Source organism: Rhamphochromis sp. 'chilingali' (assembly GCF_963969265.1).
Source record: "Rhamphochromis sp. 'chilingali' genome assembly, chromosome: 1".
Taxonomy (NCBI): Eukaryota; Metazoa; Chordata; class Actinopteri; order Cichliformes; family Cichlidae; genus Rhamphochromis; species Rhamphochromis sp. 'chilingali'.
The window spans coordinates 60,072,797-60,090,244 of NC_137929.1; the positions used below are offsets into that span (position 1 = coordinate 60,072,797).

Here is a 17,448-nt window from a genome sequence, read left to right on the forward strand (position 1 = left end):
GATGACAAAACAACAGAAACATTTTAAAAATAGCTCCATGTTTAGGTAGAGCTTGTTTTACAGATGATGATGTACGTAAACTGTACACACTAGCAGGAAATGAATGAGTCCATCTGTACCAATAATACTCACTGAACCAGTCTGACCAGGATACTGATGAACACACACACACATACATGCAAACACACACATGCTCAGTGCTGCTGATGATCGGACAATTGTAATCAGTAAATTATTGATTTATTGATCAGATCATTCTGAGGTGACGACTTCATGAAGAGTTTTCACGTCTTTCTGAGACTCACTTCTCCACAAACTCAAAGCTGACTTTAAAGATTCCTGCAGATGTTTTCAGAGTAAACACTATCAGATCCATGTGTTATTGTTTTAATTTTTTCAGGAAATGTAGGCAAGAATAGATCTTTGCTGTAACTTGTTTTGAGCAGCCACATATCCCACATAGTCATATGAGCCTTCAGTTTACTGAGAAAGCACAAACCACTACTTGTTTCTGTTCTCATAGACGTTCACAGACTTGGCAAAGTTTTGTCTTTAAACCCTGACAGCTGGAGTGGGCAGTGTAAAACTGATTCATTTTGATTTTAAATTAATTGTAACTTTTTTCTGATTTAAATCTGTTTTTCAAGCCTAAAGATGTTTCCTGACATGATTGTGGTTATGAGCCGATGACGTTATGCTAAGAAAAACTACCAGATGGAGACAAGAACAGAATAAAGTAAGTGGCTTTGATCACAGTCAGTGTTTAAGATTTTTACTAATAATGTTTTTGTTTGTTTTCTTACATTTGTGAACATTTTTTTCTGCATCTATTGCTGTTGTTACCTTCACCAAGGAGGTTATGTGTTTAGTAGCACTAGCATGTCTGTCAAAGTTCAATAAAACGTAAACGTTTGTTTGTATTGATGTGTACCAGCTTGTAGGGAATAATATCTGGGATTCCATATATCATGTTACTTTGGACCTCTGACCTTTTCTTTAAGGTCAAATGAGGACAAATTTTTCCTAAAATTAATTTTATCTTTAAAACGTTGAATAAATTGTTTGCATTCATATTTATCAAATTATCCTGGTATTTTAAGATAATATCAGTTAAACATATGCTGTAATATAATATTATATATAATATGCTTAAGTTGTTCGTCTCCAGTTATCAATACCTATTATCCATTTCCTCCTCCTAAATACTGTTCATCTAATCAAAGTAAACATCTCTCATGCTGCTCTTATCTGATTCTTGTTGCACTACAAATTTCTGTACATTTAACCAGAACAAAGAAAACTAAGGAATATATAAAAATATATAATTTTGCTCACATAAAAGTAAATACAGAGACCTTAATTCTCATGTGAGGTTTTTGAGTTGTGTGTGTGTACAATTAAATATAAATAGTGCATATTTTATGTGAGCCTAAGCATGTTAACATGGGGTTTTATTGTTATTCATTAGAACAAGTTGATGTAAATTCACAGAGTGCAGTGGGAAGTTGTCTCCACATCTACCTGTGTCAGTGAAATAAGTTCACTTCCTGTTATGGTCACACCTTAGTTTGCATTTTTAAAATTTGTTAATCAAATATCTGAGCGTACAGTGGTTTCTCTGTGGCAAGATCTCAGATCTGGGTGTGTCTGTTTAAAACAGCAGTTTACTGGTCAGCTCAGTCAGTTTGGTACAGAGGAAACTTGTTACAGATCATCTTTACAGTTTTAGTTGGAAACATTCACTTTTGTAAACCAGATCTGTCGCTTAGAGATGGGGTGAGGAGTTGAGTCATCCAGGAGAGGCTCAGAATAGAGATGCTGCTCCTCCACATCGAAAGGAGCCAGATGAGGTGGTTTGGGCATCTGACTAGGATTCGTCTTGGACGCCTCCTGGGTGAGATGTTCTTTGGATATCTCACTGGAATGAGACCACGCAGCAGACCCAGGACACGCTGGAGAGATTACATCTTTTGTCAGTAGGAAGAGGGAGGACTGGGCTTCTCTGCTTAGGCTGCTGCCCCCATATAAACAGAAGAAAATGGATGGATTGATTCATGTAAATCCTATTTTTTCCATCCTGATGAGCAGAAGAGTGTTGGAGGGCTTCAGAGATCCTTCAGAACATCAGTAAGTGTTTAAAATGACGTCTTTCAGTTTTTTAGATAATCTGACAGGTTGACTGAAGTCTGTGAGCTTCAGTAGATTAACAGATTGTTAATGTCAACCCATCTGGACCAGGATTAAAGCTTCACTTTACTGGTTACAGATGAATGTCATGCGGAGTTAGTGTGAAGCATGTTATTTACTGTTGACTGAAAAAACCCATCATATTAAATGGATTCAATATGCTTTATCATCTGAAGAACCAAAAACTGTCAGACTCTGACACAGTATAAAGAGGAAGATCATGTCAATCTGATTACAGTCATGTGATTTAGGAGAAGTGCTGGCAGGAGTCACATAATCTGTCTGCCTCTCTTTCTTCCTGGACTATTTGCTGCTTCTCATGTTTTACATGCGGTTGGTTGTCCTGCTTGTGTTTCCTCACTAAATGTCCTCTATGTGGTAATATATATTTTACTCGATAGTGTATAGTACACAAACATATTTTCAGTTTGAGAATATTTTTAATAGTTCAGCTCGAATAATTCAACGTAGTATCTCAGTCAGTGTTACCTCAATATAATACATTTCAAGAAGTTTAACTTTTGAAAAAAATAAGTATAGATTTCTTATGCTTATCTTATAAAGTGTAAGCTACACATACTTGTAGTATTTGGGCACTGGCTCAGTGCCCAAATACTTAAATATTTTAAGTAAAATTTATGAAACAGCAGCCACTAACACTATAACAGTTTCACTTCTAGTGTTAACTCGCTGCCAGCAAAAATACAGGAAGTTAACATTTAATGATTCCTCTTGGTCACACTTTACTGCACTTCTCTTCTGTTCAGTTTCATCACATTTGTCCTTTCTTTCTTTCTGTCACTGCACATGAGGAGAAAACATGAACAGCAAAAATAAATGAAACTAGAATTAAACAATCTTTGTTTTTTCTCTTCAGATGTTTCTAAGTGTAAAAAAATAAGTAAAGTTTGGAAATTAAATAACTTTCTTATAAACTCACATAAAAACAAACCCTCAAGAGAAAAAAACACCCAAAGTACATTAAATTTAAAATTTTACTGTTTGGATCTATTAGTCGGTCAGTCTAGTCAGTCTAAGCTAACCGGAGCTATGTTAGCTCTAATAACAAACATTGAACAGACAGATGAACCAACACTGAAGAAAAAAAAGAAGAAGCTCCATGTTGTAGTAGCCCTTAATTTTAGAGTTTATCAAACTTTACAAAAAGCAGGAAATCTCATTCACACTGTTTTCTCACTGCTGAACCAGTTTAATAGGGATAATGCAAAAATACAACAATACCACAATGCAAACACACACACACACACACACACACACACACACCCTTTTCCACTCAGACAAAGCTGCTGAGGATTCAGTCATTAATTAGATCATTAAGTTACTAGTTTCAATTTTTATATTATTTTGAAGTGAGGACCAATAAACACATTTTGTCACTTAATTAAGTGTAGTTATTTAAAACAAAGGGAGCTGAGGAATCCCAAAGCAATTAATTTTGACGTGAGAAACTACTTCAGGTTGCACTACCCCAATAACACACTAGGGGGGGCTCTTTGATCAACATTTACAGACACACTAACAAAGTGCTTCAAAGAAGGTCAACGAATCTGCACATTACTTCAGTGGTGTAACAGCTCCACCACAAAACCAACTTTAAGTCAAAACAACAAAGCAAAATTGGCAAGATCAACCTAAAGGAGCAACATAACCATAACATGTACAATAAACACACTTTCCTTAGAATCAAAACGAAACAACGTTTTCTTCCCACCTAGGTGGTTAACTGTGCCAAACAACCCACTTGTCCACAACAAAGTCATTTCAGCCTCAGACATCTTGAAAGTTGTGCTCAGAGTCTGGAGTTGGAGCCCTGACTCCCCCTCAGATGGCATCGAGGGCTGGTAGGGTGCAAGATGATCAGAGCTCATCCACCCTATTCCAATTGACCATCTGCACTCTGTAAACCATGCCTGACAGTCTGCACAGTGTATTGTTCAACCCACTGACTCATCAGTTTGGGAGAAAGGCCATTCAGAAAACATACAGCCTGCAGACACTTAACAAATCCCAAAAGGTTGTCAATTTTATTTAGATCAAGGCAGGATGCTCCAAAAGAGTGATTTTATTCACCTGGAAGAAATCCCTTGTCCTGCGGGCATTGTGTACTGTAGCGTTGTCCTGTTAAAAAAGAAAAAAAAAAAAACAGTCGTTACAACACAGACGAGGGCCCTCAGTCATGAGAGATGCTCTCTGCAACATCTGGACATAGCCAGCAGCTGTTTGACGCCTCACACCTCCTGAAGCTTCATTGTTCCACTGAAGGAAAAAGGACCCCAGACCATTATGGTTCCTCTTCCATTGTGGCAGGTACTGTCATGCCAGTAACATTGGAAACCATCAGAACCATCAAGGTTACATTTTTTCTCATGAGAGAATAAAACTCTCGTCCACTTTTCAGTGTTCCATGTTTGGTGCTCTCTTGCTAAACACAAACGGTCAGTTCTGTGTTGTTCAATGAGACGAGGCCTTTGAAGATGTTTTGGTTTTGAAGCTCTTCAGTCGCTGTCTGATGGTTATGGGGCTGCAGTTGCCACCAGTAACGGACTTCATTTGGGTTGAGGATCCTCCGGCTCAGTGCTGGTGAAATTGTGTGTGTGTGTGTGTGTGGGGGGGGGGGTCTTCCACTTGACATTTTTGTTCCATAACCCTCAGGATCAATTAAGTAATTCCAGACTTACTTACTTGAGATCACTTTGGTGGTCTTTGGTGGTCTCAGGATCTCATGTCTGCTTTTTGCAGGTGATGTGGTCCTGCTGGCTTCGTCAGGTGATGGCCTCCAGCTTGCCTTGAAACAGCCGAGTGTGACGCAGTGGGAATGAGAATCAGCAAATACTAACTCAAAATGTTAGAAATATTCCAGTGTTAGAAAATCAGCACTGCTCAGTGTTAGTCTTTGTTAATCTTCAAAACTGACTAGGTTACTTTTAAACATATAACACTGTCAAAAGTGTTAATTTAACACTCAACAGTGTTGTATTTAACACTCAGAGGTGTGGACCCATATAGACACTCTCTAGTGTTAATTTAACACTGGAGATTTTGCTGTGCAGAGTAGAGCTGCTGCTCCTCCGCATCGAAAGGAGCCAGTTGAGGTGGGCGCATCCTGGGAGAGGTTTTCCGGGCATGTCCCACCAGAGGCCCCAGGGCAGACCCAGGACACGCTGGAGAGATTATATCTCTCAGCTGGCCTGGGAACGCCTTGGTGTTCCACCGGATAAGCTGGAGGAGGTGGCTGGGGAGAGGGAGGTCTGGGCTTCTCTGCTTGGGCTGCTGCCCCCACGACCCGGACCTGGATAAGCGGAAGAAAATGGATGGATGGATGGATGGATGGATGGACATCATAAATAACATTTAGAATATTGGGAAGGGATTCATAATGGTGTTCTTTATAATTTCACAATATAGTGAAGTAAGATAGAAACAAGGTTAAGATAAAAATAAAAATAATTACTAACATTTTGACATTTTACAAAGAACTAATTGCATCGTAAATAAACAGTGCAGATTTTATTTAAGAAATTGAGTTATTTTCACAGTTTCATGGTTGATGGAGTCTTTAAAAGTTTTGTTCACATTTAGTGGAATCTAATGCTTTAGAAAATATAGACTTCAGTTTTGTAAAGCAATTCACATTTGTGTACATTTCTTGACAGTGTTATAGAAGAAACGCCCCAAAGCTAAACCTATCAAGTGCAGAATGTTTTTGGTTTTTTTTGGATGGAATCAAAAGTTTTGTAGAAATTAAATGAGAAGTAAATAATCAATAAGGTCTAATACTATTCTTATATGATCAGAGATATACCAATTCCTCTGTTTGTGTCTCATCAGTTACGAAAGCTAAAGCTACCTTAATTGTATGAGCAAATATTTGGGTAGAAACTTTCTAGTCCTTATTAAGAAGTTAGACAGGACGCCAATCAGGAAAGTGTTGGAGGGCTTCATTTTTATATATTTACATTGTTGTACAGTGGAACGATTTTAAAGTCCTTTGGTCTCTAGCATGGAGCTGATTGTTTATGGATGAGAGCGGTTACGGAGATCATTCAAGAAACACTCAGAGCTGTTTTAGTTTTCACCTCTTTTCTTATGACTCACTTATTGTTCGTATAGCTCAGCGAACCTGACGTCACTTAAATGCGACTACCTTAAGAGAACTGAACGCAAGTTTGAAATTGAAACGATCGGCTGAAGCTCAAATAATCTTTGTCGTGCTTAAACTTTAAATTGAATCTCCTATAGTTACTTTTTAAAGTCATAGTCTGTTATTCGCAGAAAATATCATCAGACTAGCACATTTAGAACAAACTTGTCCGATCATCAGAAAGAAGAACACGGAAATGTCTGTAACTGCGTCACTCTGCTCCACTTTGCTGTTTTTTGGCATCTTCGTGTTTGTCTCGGCAGGTGAGGTTAATAAACCAAAATTTTCCCCTCTGAGATAAAAAAGGAAAAAATGGTATCTTTGTCGTTTACGTGGTGCCAATACTTCACAAATAATTTGTTTCATGTCGATTCCATTTGTTTGTGTCCGTGAATGCATCACGCGGCTGGGTGGGGTCTACTTGTTTTATCGTAGAGTTAGCATGTTTGCTATCTGTACCACTGTGGGGACGGTCCTTCTGACTAAAGTGAGATCTGTGGTTAAAATGATGGCAGTGCACAGATTCTGTGCTTTAATCGGTCTGTGGCGTCTGTTGCTCGTGTTGTTTGTGGTCTGTCAGCCAGCCGGGGAGCAGAGCGAAGGCTAACATACCAAAAGCTCCCGAGTGTTAAAAACAAAGACAAGTATCGCTACAGTCACTGTCTTTGCTTTTCGTGCTTTATTTTTTGATCTTTGAAGTTTTTTAGGTTCTCTTGTTCTTTGTAAACTCTGCTATCACTTCCTGCTCTTTTTTCACCTGCCAACCAATGAACATTCAGAAATGGCCTACGTCATCTGGCTTCCAATGCCGTACAGTCAGGATCTTGTAGAACCGCCCCTGAGTACATCTGGGGCGGGTGACCCTCCTCAACCAAAAAGTGGATGGACAGGTTTGTGGGACAATAAAACCGGCTTAGTGTGTGAAGACTTGTTGGAACACTGCAGGATAGAACCGACCTAAATCCTCTGACCGCAGGAATTTGGCTCACATATGATGAAGCAATTACCATCTCCATCATACTTGTTAGATGAGAGAAGGCAAGGAGTTGCAGAAAAGGGTGCTGGGTAGGAGTGCTGTAGATGTGATGGTGCAGGATAATGGACAGGTGGATGTGACAGTGGAGTAGACTGTCAACATCTGAAGAGTTCACTATAAGTCTTGGCTTCTTGGCTTTTGACTTCGTCTCCTTATCAGCGATTATGAAGCGATATTGTTTGAGTGGCGACACTTATCCACATACGTTCTATAGATTGGCATCTTGCGGCATCATAACAGTAGCTGGAGGCTGCGGTGAAGCAGGAGGAAGAGGCTGCACTAATAAAAGAGGAGTAAAGACCACAGGAATTGTAGATGCAGAGGGCTGTAAAGGCACAGCTTCAGATGTTAATATAGTTGATACAGAAGAGTCCGCCTGTTCTTGTTGTGCTGCATGCTAAGCCTGATGTATGTGTAGGTGAATCCCTTGTAGCTGTTGTTGGACTGTGAACCACAACAAGGTAACTGCACGCTAGTTGAGGGAGACAACTGTAATGTGGCTAAAATGCAGCTTTGTGGCGTGAAGGGTAGGACAGGTGAGCACTCTGTGGATATGAAATCAATTTGACCATTTAGTCCATTTCCACTTAAATTAGATCAGCCTTCAAGCTCTTTCATCTTCTGGTTTCTTGTCTACCAACATGCATCCAGCCACTCCCATCTATCATCTGGACTACAGGAAATCTAGCAGTTTTCCCCAGGCTATAGGTGTCACTGCATTAATTGGTCTCAGTGGAGATGTTTGCCTTATTGTGCTGATTACAGGACAATGACAAGGGAGGTTAGGTGAGTTTAAGGCTACGTCCACACGTACACGGATATTTTTGAAAACGCAGATTTTTCCATGTGTTTGCACCTTTTGTCCACACGTAAACGATGTTTTCGGTCACTGAAAACAGAGATTGTTAGAAACTCCTGCCAGGGTGGAGATTTTCAAAAACTCAGTTTTTGCGTTTATGTGTGGACGAAGAAAATGGAGAAAGCGCAGCATCAAAGATGTGCGGCTTTTTTGATGTTACAAGGGCGGACTTACAGAAAATACTGTTACTGTTAATTTTACTCTATGCAGTGTTTAAATGTTTACATATACACATGAAGTTACTGTCGCTCCACACATAGGACTCAGTTCTGCTTCTATGCACCATCTTTGTTTACTCTTTCCCACCCAGGCTTCTAGACTTCTGATTGGCCAACATTTCTACACGGTTAGGAATATATCGCCAACTGTTGCTTTGGCATGTTCCTGGCAGCGTTTTCCTTCATGGGATTGGGCGTGGGATTTAAAAAAATGAAAATGGAAAAGATCTCTGTTTTCAAAAATACCCGTGTACCACTAGCCTGGATAGATTTGAAAAAGGCGTTTTTGTCGGAAAACGCTCCGCGTCCACACTAGCGTTTTCAGTCATTTTCACAGAGTGTGCGTCCACATTGAAATGGCCAAAAATGCAACATTCCAGTACTGCGCATGCTTGCCGTTTATTTACTTTCCGGCTCTTTTTTTTTTTTTTTTTTTTTTTTGTCTGTCCCATTTGGTTCTTTAGCCGTCAGAATTGTTGTCTGAAGACCAACAAGGATACCCAATGGATTTATTTTGCCAAATGGATCATCGTGGCATTGCCGTATTGGTCCATTTGATCGATCTTTGTTTTTATTATTTATTTTATTTTATTTTCAGTTGTTACAGACGGGACAGACATGAGTGAGGGACAGGAAAGGGAGAGAGAAAGATGAAGGAAAAGAAAAACAGAAGGGGAGAGGGACAGTGAGAAAGGGAAAAAAATCTCCTGGATCACCTGTTGAGAGAAGAAGAATAGAAAACAAGCAAAAAAAAAAACCCAAAGCAACATACTAAACACAACACCATCGCATTAATCTAGCTAAGTGTAAACAGCAGTAAGTACTAAATATTCAATGTTGTTGTGCAGCATGCAGGACAGACAGCGCACAATGTGCTTTGAAGTAGCAGCCAAGAAAGGTGTAATTTAAGTCTACGAGCAGTGAACATCTGTGTGCATACCTGTGTGGATCAGCGCGCTTGTATTCAAATGGTTACTTTCCGGCTCTTTGAATCGTCGCGGCAAAATGTTGATGAAAAGCAAAAAAATAGCTTTTTAAATGGACTAACAATGAAGTGGAGTTGTTGCTACGAGTAACACAAAAGTACAAAATTGCAAAAGCGAGTGAGAATTAAAGAATTTGAAGAAAAGCTATCTGAAGCATGTACAAACTGATATTAATCTTTAATAGGGCTGTCAAAATTGAGAGCGAACAAAACAACTGCTGTATAATGCCCTCCGCTATCTTACTTTAATTGGTCACATGACTGCATCATATGACTAATATGCGTCATCGTTATAGAAAGTCTCCGTTTTTACTGTTCACACTGCGAAGTGAAAGCACGGCTTTCAAATGTATGCGTTTTCAAGAGGTTTCTAAAATGCTGCATTTTCCATCAGCGAAAACGCCGTCTCAGTGTGGACAAGAGGCCAAAACAGAGAGAAAGCGATGCGTTTTCAAACGAAAACCCAGCGACGTAGCCTAAGTCCTCCAGGTTTCTGGAGATGTGTTACATCATAAATCTCTCTGGGTGTAGTCATAGCACAGTTTGTATATCTCCGGCTTTAAGGACCACTTCTTAAAACTGCATTGAATCGCTGGTGTTTATACGACTTCTGCTGTTATAAATAATGAGCTCTTTGGTTATTGTAAAAAGTGGTACAAACAGCACTGTTTTAACCCTCTGAGGGTTAAAGCCTTCTACTAAATCTAACCCTGTGCTATGGAAATAGGAGATTCTGGCTTTTTGAAAAATGCTCCAAACTATAAAAGGAGAGAAAACACAAAAACAGAAAAGACACTTTGGCTTGAGCAGGAATAGAATTAAAGTTAGATCTGCTGAGGGTGGGTGTGCAGTGGCACTAAATGTGCTAGCAGCATTTTTCGCTTTAATGATAGCTGGAACAAACAGTTTTTTCCTCCTCTTAGATTTCACTTAATGTAGCTCTGCAGCACCTTTATCTTCTCCTCATCCTCTCAATGATAACAGCTCTCATTTTGTTCAGTATCACTGAACACAGCAACTCTCAGTGTGAACAATGTGTAATATAACCTCTCTGCTCTGTGTTGCTTCCTCTTTCAGACCAAAGAACCATCACAGCTGAGTCTGGACAGAACATCATTCTTACATGTCGAGCTCCAAACAACAACAACATAGGTGTGGAGTGGAACAGAGCTGACCTGGGAGATGAATATATACTTTCGTACAGAGACAAGCAGTTTGATCCTGATGGTCAGCATCCATCTTTTATGAACCGGGTGGATCTGCAGGACAGACAGATGAAGGATGGAGACGTGTCTTTGATTCTGAACAATGTGACGATTAATGACACTGGAACATACAAGTGTCGTGTCTTCACTGGAGAGACAAGATCATGGGAGACCATCAACACCTTCAACCTGACTGTTTCAGGTAAGTGAGTAGAGTTGAGTGTGTGTGTGATCAGAGGTGAAGCTGCTTCCTGGTTGTTGATGTTTGTTTCTAAAGATGTTGTTGATGAGACTTTGTAGAAAGCAGCTGGTCTGAGTGATGTGATCAGAGTGCAGTAGATAATGTCTGACAGCAGTTTGAAGAGGAAATGGATTCTGTTCTGTTCTTCACTCATCACCTACCTGACAGCTGACACCTCACACCTGTTTCTCACCTGCAGGTCAGACAGGAGGAGACACAGAGGATGGAGGGAAGGAGGATGGAGGGAAGGAGGATGGAGGGAAGGAGGAACAATCTGTTGGACTGATCGCTGGTCTGAGTGTTCCTGCTGTTCTTCTTGTTGCTGCTGTTGTTGGTTTTTTGATATACAGAAAATGTAAAAAACCAAAACAGAGTCAGCATTCATACAAGCCTCCTGATGAACTGCACCATGGAAATGGCTCAGCTATTCACACAGAATCAGAGAAGCCTGCATTGCTAAAACAAACATAAGGATAATCTGTGACTGTAGAGACTAAAACGATAACATCCAAGTAAAAAAAAAACAGAGGAGTCCAAAGAGTTTTTCCAGGATGGACGATAGTTTGATAAATACTTGGGCTGAAATAACAGAGCGGTGAACATCATGCCCACAATATTTTCACTTTGCCTGAAGTAAGACTGAAAAAAGTGATTATAAAACCAAGAAGAACACAAGTTGAGGTCACCAAAACTGTCCAAGTCAGCTGATCATCTCAGTGTTACGTTCATGTTACGTTCTTTTTATTTAGATCTTGTTTGTATGTGTTAGTTCATGTTTTCACGAAAAGAAAAGTTACATATATATTTTAAGATTTCCTATTTTTATTTTAGAGAAGGTTTTCAGTTTGACTCAAAGCTCAACTTCCACTGATGATTAGAAAAAAATAACTGTTTGTTCCCTCAGTATTAATTAATTCAGTGTCTTGTATGTAATGGAATCAGAATCATTGAATGAGTTTTTCAGGTTTAGCAGCTGTTTGTAAGATCAAACGGATTCTCATGTATTGATCAGGTGTTACAGTAACCTTACGTACTATATGATGGGGCTGGGTTTGTTGTTGTTGATGCCCTGGAGCAGATAAACAAATGAAACAGAGGCTGTTCCCTTTAACAGGAAGTAATAAATTGGTGAGTGGAAAGTTGTTTTGATGTGCTCAAACAAATTTAAGCAAATTTAATGATGTTACTCCTGAACTAAAATGGGATTTTAATGGAGAACAGAGTACAGATTTTTTAGGGATTTTTAAATAATGGTGGTGAGATTGAAGTTGTAATTCTGTTTCCAGAAACAAGTTAAAATTCAATTTTGAGAAAAAAGGATTTGATATTTCTGCCACAGCTGCTATACTCTCTACAAAACTTAGTGAAACAAATTGATCAGTCATCTTGTGATACAACATACATCCTCTTTATAGCACAGGGGTGTAACCATCGATAACCCTTCATCTATCTACTGCCAGCCATTTCATTTTATACAAATCTCCACATGCATCTTTCAACACAATCTTTTCAGTTCTTATACCGATAACCACACTGTGTTTGTGCACTAAAAAAAAGAGACCAGTTCCATCCCTATGACTAAATCTGATTCTGAAATCACTAACTCAGAGGTTCTAGCAATCGTGGCAGTTTGTCTGAAAACACAACTATAATCTTCACATATTGAATGTATTCTCAAAATGATTAATATTTTTTTTTTAATGTGGTCCATAATACTTCATCATAGGTTGGACCAAGAAAGCACTCCAACTGCACACCATGGTTTTCCCTTTTATGTTTGTTGTACATATTCAGAGTAGTTCCTGTTGGATGGAAACCTAAACAAAGAGTAGATTTTTCAGTCTCTGTGACCTCATAATCAAATCCCTGATTTTCACTGATGACGTGTTCCAGGAGGCTTCAATGGCCTCCAACACTCAGTGACAGAACAGTTTGCACTCTGTGACGGGAATCAGCACCTCAGTTTGAGGCCATTCAGAGGCAGAAATGGCTAAATTTAAAAGAGAGGGTGAAATGCTAATTCATCGGCTTGTTTCGCTAGCTCAGATTTTAGGAGTTGAAACATTTCAAGATGGAGCTCTCCTTTTCAGGTCATAGGCAGATGGTAGCAGAGGTGGAAAGTAGCGAAGTACAAATAAATCTTTATAGTACTTCTGTAGAATTTTAAGGTATCTGTACTTTATGTTGGCATTTGTTTTTCTGGAAACGTTTTACTTTTATTCACTGCATTTTGGCACAAAATGCCTCTACTTTGTACCTCTCACATTTTTAAAGCAGACTTAATTTTTTGAACACATTTATGAGGTATTATTTTTGGTCACCGCATGAGCGCAGATGTACAAACAGAGGGGTGGCTGTACTTCAGCACCTACGGAAGAGGAGCGAGCATAGAGTGTGTAACTTTTTATTTATTTTTTTTAAATCTGTGAAGTGTTTTTAAATCCAGTGTTTCTATTAGCAGAACATTTGGGGTAGCTTAGGGGGTATAGAAAGTCCTCTGCTGATTAGAAGGTTAGTGTTTTTAATTTGTTTTTGCTTCAGCCTGCTTGCCAAATATTGGGCATGCAGTTTATTGTTTTGGGGAAGATATTGACCCCAAGTTTTTCTCCAGTGCCTCCATCAGAATATGAATGTATGTGAATGTTAGACAGAAAACGCTGTAGATCATCAGATTTAAAAAAAAAAATGCTTTTTGTAAAGCACTTTGAGTGCTTAGATAGCATGGAAAAGCACTATATAATAATGCCTCCATTTACCATTACCAAGAACAAATATCAGGAAACACGAAAACGGTTTGTATGCAGCTTGCTGTACACTGGGACTGTCACGTGTGATCGCGGGGACTCAGGTCAGAGCAGGATTCAGTTCAAAAACCAGTTTTATTCACACAATCACCAGGTGCAGAATATATACAGTGGAGGAATCCAGGGTTCCAAGGGCCAAAGGGAGGTCTGGGAAAGGGAAGGCTCTCTCACACTCCAACTCACACACGTCCAAACGGCGGGTAGGTCAGAGGTCTGGGAAAACTACACACAGGAAAGGTTGGTTAGACGAAGTCACGGGTTAACACTAAGAAAACGTTCACGAGCGCTAGAGTAGATCACTATGGGGCACCATTTGTAAAGCGAAACATGCTGAAATGAACGGCAACATTTTTTCACATTTAGCTCAAAACCTAACAAAAACATGTTTTGTCGAGTCATTTTTTACAACATTTAGAAAAATATTTGTAGCCTTTCATATTTCAAACACAATTTGAAATGTAAAATATAAAAGCTAAATGTTAAATCAAGTCATTGTTTGTTAAATCAGATGTTCAGTTCAATTTTGTGAATATAGTGTCAAATTGCAACATTTGCCCCGAGACACTTAAAACTGTAATGTAAAAACTCTACAATAATAGAAGAAAACAGAGAAAACCCAAATATTCCTACGAGCAAGGACATTGGTGAAAGTGAGAAGGAGAACATTCCTTTTAACAGGAAGTGTCAATAGAAAATTGTACTTAGGTAGTCAGTATAATCTTTTAATGATATAAGTTTGCATATGGTAGAATACTGCATGTTGACCTTTTGATGACTTAGGCTGTTGGGTGTAGGAGTGTTTAGCTTATTTTAGAGTTTAGAAATGTGTTAACATAGAATGTAGAACTATTGTAGAGACACTGCCCTCAATATAATAAAGGCTTCACTGTGTCGTGAACTTAGGAGTAGATTGTAGGAGACCCCTCCCCCACTTGAACTGTGAAAGTAAGACAAAGAGGAGTTAATGCTGAGTGGAAATTCCCCAGAGGATGTTTGGGTGGGGGTCTCAACATTTGTAACTGGATAACTGTGGTCTGGAAGGGAGATGGGTTTTATGACCTAGGGAGTCACCTACACCCACAGTGTTTTAACTGTCACGCACACACATCCACACGCACACTCACTCATGTGCACTCACACATACACACAGGTATGCGTACACACACACACACGAGCACTCACATAGACACGTGGGAACGCACACATGTAGGCATTCATGTGCTTGTGCACATAGACACAGGGTTTGCAGCACACCGTGGGGGGTTTTATGATAGGGTCGCCTCTATAAAGCTGGCTGTAACTAACAAAGGGGTGAAGATTTGGAGAGGGACACGGGCCTCGTCTTCCCTTCTACAAGTGCATGCATAAATGAAGATGAATAAAGATTTTGTGAAAATGATTACTGAGTCCGGTGCCATCTCTGGATGCTCGAGGAATAAAAGAACCGAGGTAAAACTGATTTCGTAACATGGGTGGTGATGATGGGTTTAGATTTTATTATTGTCATTTGTATTAAGAAATATTTAACCATATATGCTTAGAGGTGTATAATCAATTGTGTAGTGATAGGATGTTTGATCCTTAATAGTCTGCAAAGACTTTGTGTGCATTCCAGAGTGCTCTGGCATTCACACCCACATCCTGGGAGCATGGGAGAGGTTGTACCTTCTCTTATTGTTTTATGGTAGGATAAACGTAGCTATATCTGTTTTAGTCTAAGTGCCTTTTGTTTAGATGAACCACTGGACTTCCAGACCAGCAGGTTTAGGGAAGTCTTTATGGGGTCACACTCTGACCCCACACACACATCCACATTCCAATGTAATGAACAAACACACCCACTGGTGTATATAAATAAAGACCAGGGCAGTGGCAGGGCGCAGGTCCCGGAGCCCTCACTCCCGTGCGAGTGCTCTGTGGCTGCCCTTGCTGCAAGTAAATCTGTGTGTTTCTCCTCTCTGATTCGAAGCTGAAGAAGTGTTTAAGAATATATCTCTTGACAGGAAGTAACCTCCAGCAGAAATATGTTACGGCAGTGGTGACCATCTAACTTGACTGATTAGTTAGTATTTAAAGTCCAACATCTCCCTCTAGTGGCCATATATAAACCATGAGTGAGGATGTTGTTAATGTAAAATGTGAATCATAGGCTGTATCCCAATTCAGGGTCTGCAGCCTTAAATGTCCTCAAGGGCCGCGTACTCAAAGACCGCTAAGGCCGGAAGTGACAGGCTTGTAGGCTTGTGAAATGGGACGGTCTAGCCTCCATCATGCTGCCCAGGTTGCCTAGCAACCAAGACACTAACAGCTGGAAATGTTTCATACAGCATTATTTGACAGAAATGAAGGAGAAAATCTTTTGTTCATTTGTTTGTTTGTTTCTACATGAGCTTTTATTTGACAAGTATCTGAGGCTGAGACCACATGACTGTGAAATCATGATTATTGGGCCTCATTTTTGTACTGAACAGTCGTTTTAAGATTAGCTAGTAAATGACAATTACCTAATGTTGTTCATGAGACTAAAGTCATCTCACTTTGGTGATGTAAATATAATATGGCCAATATTAAAGTTATCTTTTCAATCATTATTAGTTATTACAGCAGTGAATGAACTCTGTGTCAAATACTGAGCTGCAGCAAAGATTCAAGCTGCATTTATTTATATTTCCTGTCACCTTAAATCTTCACTCAAAGACAGGTTCCTTTGACACTGTATATATAACTGTGTTATATATAAATCATACTCAGAATTCTCTTGTTAATGTGTTGCTTCCGTAACCCAGCAAGATTGCCAGTCTTCTAGCTTGCTTACTTGCCACAAGTGCACTGTGCCACCTACCAATAGAAAGGAAAAAATAATGTGCATATTTCCATGAGAGAAATCGCACGCCTGGACCGTCGTTGACCGCTGCCATGATTCTAGCCTGCTTTTTACATCCAACACAAAAACTGCAGTCGTGGTGCTTTCGATTGTACTCAGAACTCGGAAATTCTGCCTTCTGAATAGGAAGATGCAGGTAACACCAGAATGCAGATGAGCTGCATACAGGGTTGGACTGGGTGAAAAAAATCGGCCCGGGCATTTTGACTAGAGACTGGCCCACCACTATAGGAAAAATCATAAAGCTTTTGAATGAAAATAAACACTGTTGTGACAGTGATGTACACTGTTCTGATGGTATATATGCATCAATCTATCAACTGTTTGTTGTAAGATTCAGATAATTATTTGTTAAAAGCGAGACATTTTAAATGAGAATAAGAAAGAAAAGTATTTCTTTGTGCCCCCTTTCCTTGTTAATGCCCTACATGGACCCCTGGCAACACTTTGCTAGACCCGCCCCTGTACAGTTACCAGCTGTCAGCTACTTAGAAAAGGATCCTGCTGTTATTTGTCTCTCAGAAACAGTTCATCACTTCCCTTCAACTCATTTATGTCACCTAAAAGGTAAACCTGTTTCTCCATCACCTGTTCAGCTCTGATGATTCAGTTTCACCTTCATGTTTCCCTCTCACCAGATAACCAAATCGATATCATGACCAGCAGCTTTACAGCTGTGACTCCAGCAAACGTCAGCTGATACTAGAAATTAATATTAAATAAATTCTAACAACACCTGATCAAACGTGCTGCTGTTGTTTAACGCGACATCCGCTGGTTTCCTCTTTCTGGCGCAAAGTGGGCGATAAATAAACAAGAGAGAAAAGCCGATCAGCTGATCATTGATTAGTTTCATGATTGAAGTAG

The 17,448-nt window shown here is 39.5% G+C and overlaps 1 protein-coding gene and 2 long non-coding RNA genes across 3 annotated transcripts in view; 2 read left to right on the forward strand and 1 right to left on the reverse strand.

Annotated features, from left to right (window-relative positions):
- Positions 1–17,448, forward strand: part of LOC308410625 (protein turtle-like) — a 321,861-nt gene that overhangs the window by 13,402 nt on the left and 291,011 nt on the right. The window lies entirely within an intron of this gene.
- On the reverse strand, positions 3,530–5,512 carry LOC308412990. The gene is made up of 3 exons (XR_013974649.1): positions 4,891–5,512; positions 4,279–4,326; positions 3,530–4,195 (listed from the first exon to the last, which is right to left on the reverse strand). It is a non-coding gene; the product is annotated as an uncharacterized lncRNA (long non-coding RNA).
- Positions 10,042–16,191, forward strand: LOC308412741. Its single transcript, XR_013974619.1, has 2 exons — positions 10,042–10,854; positions 11,093–16,191. It is a non-coding gene; the product is annotated as an uncharacterized lncRNA (long non-coding RNA).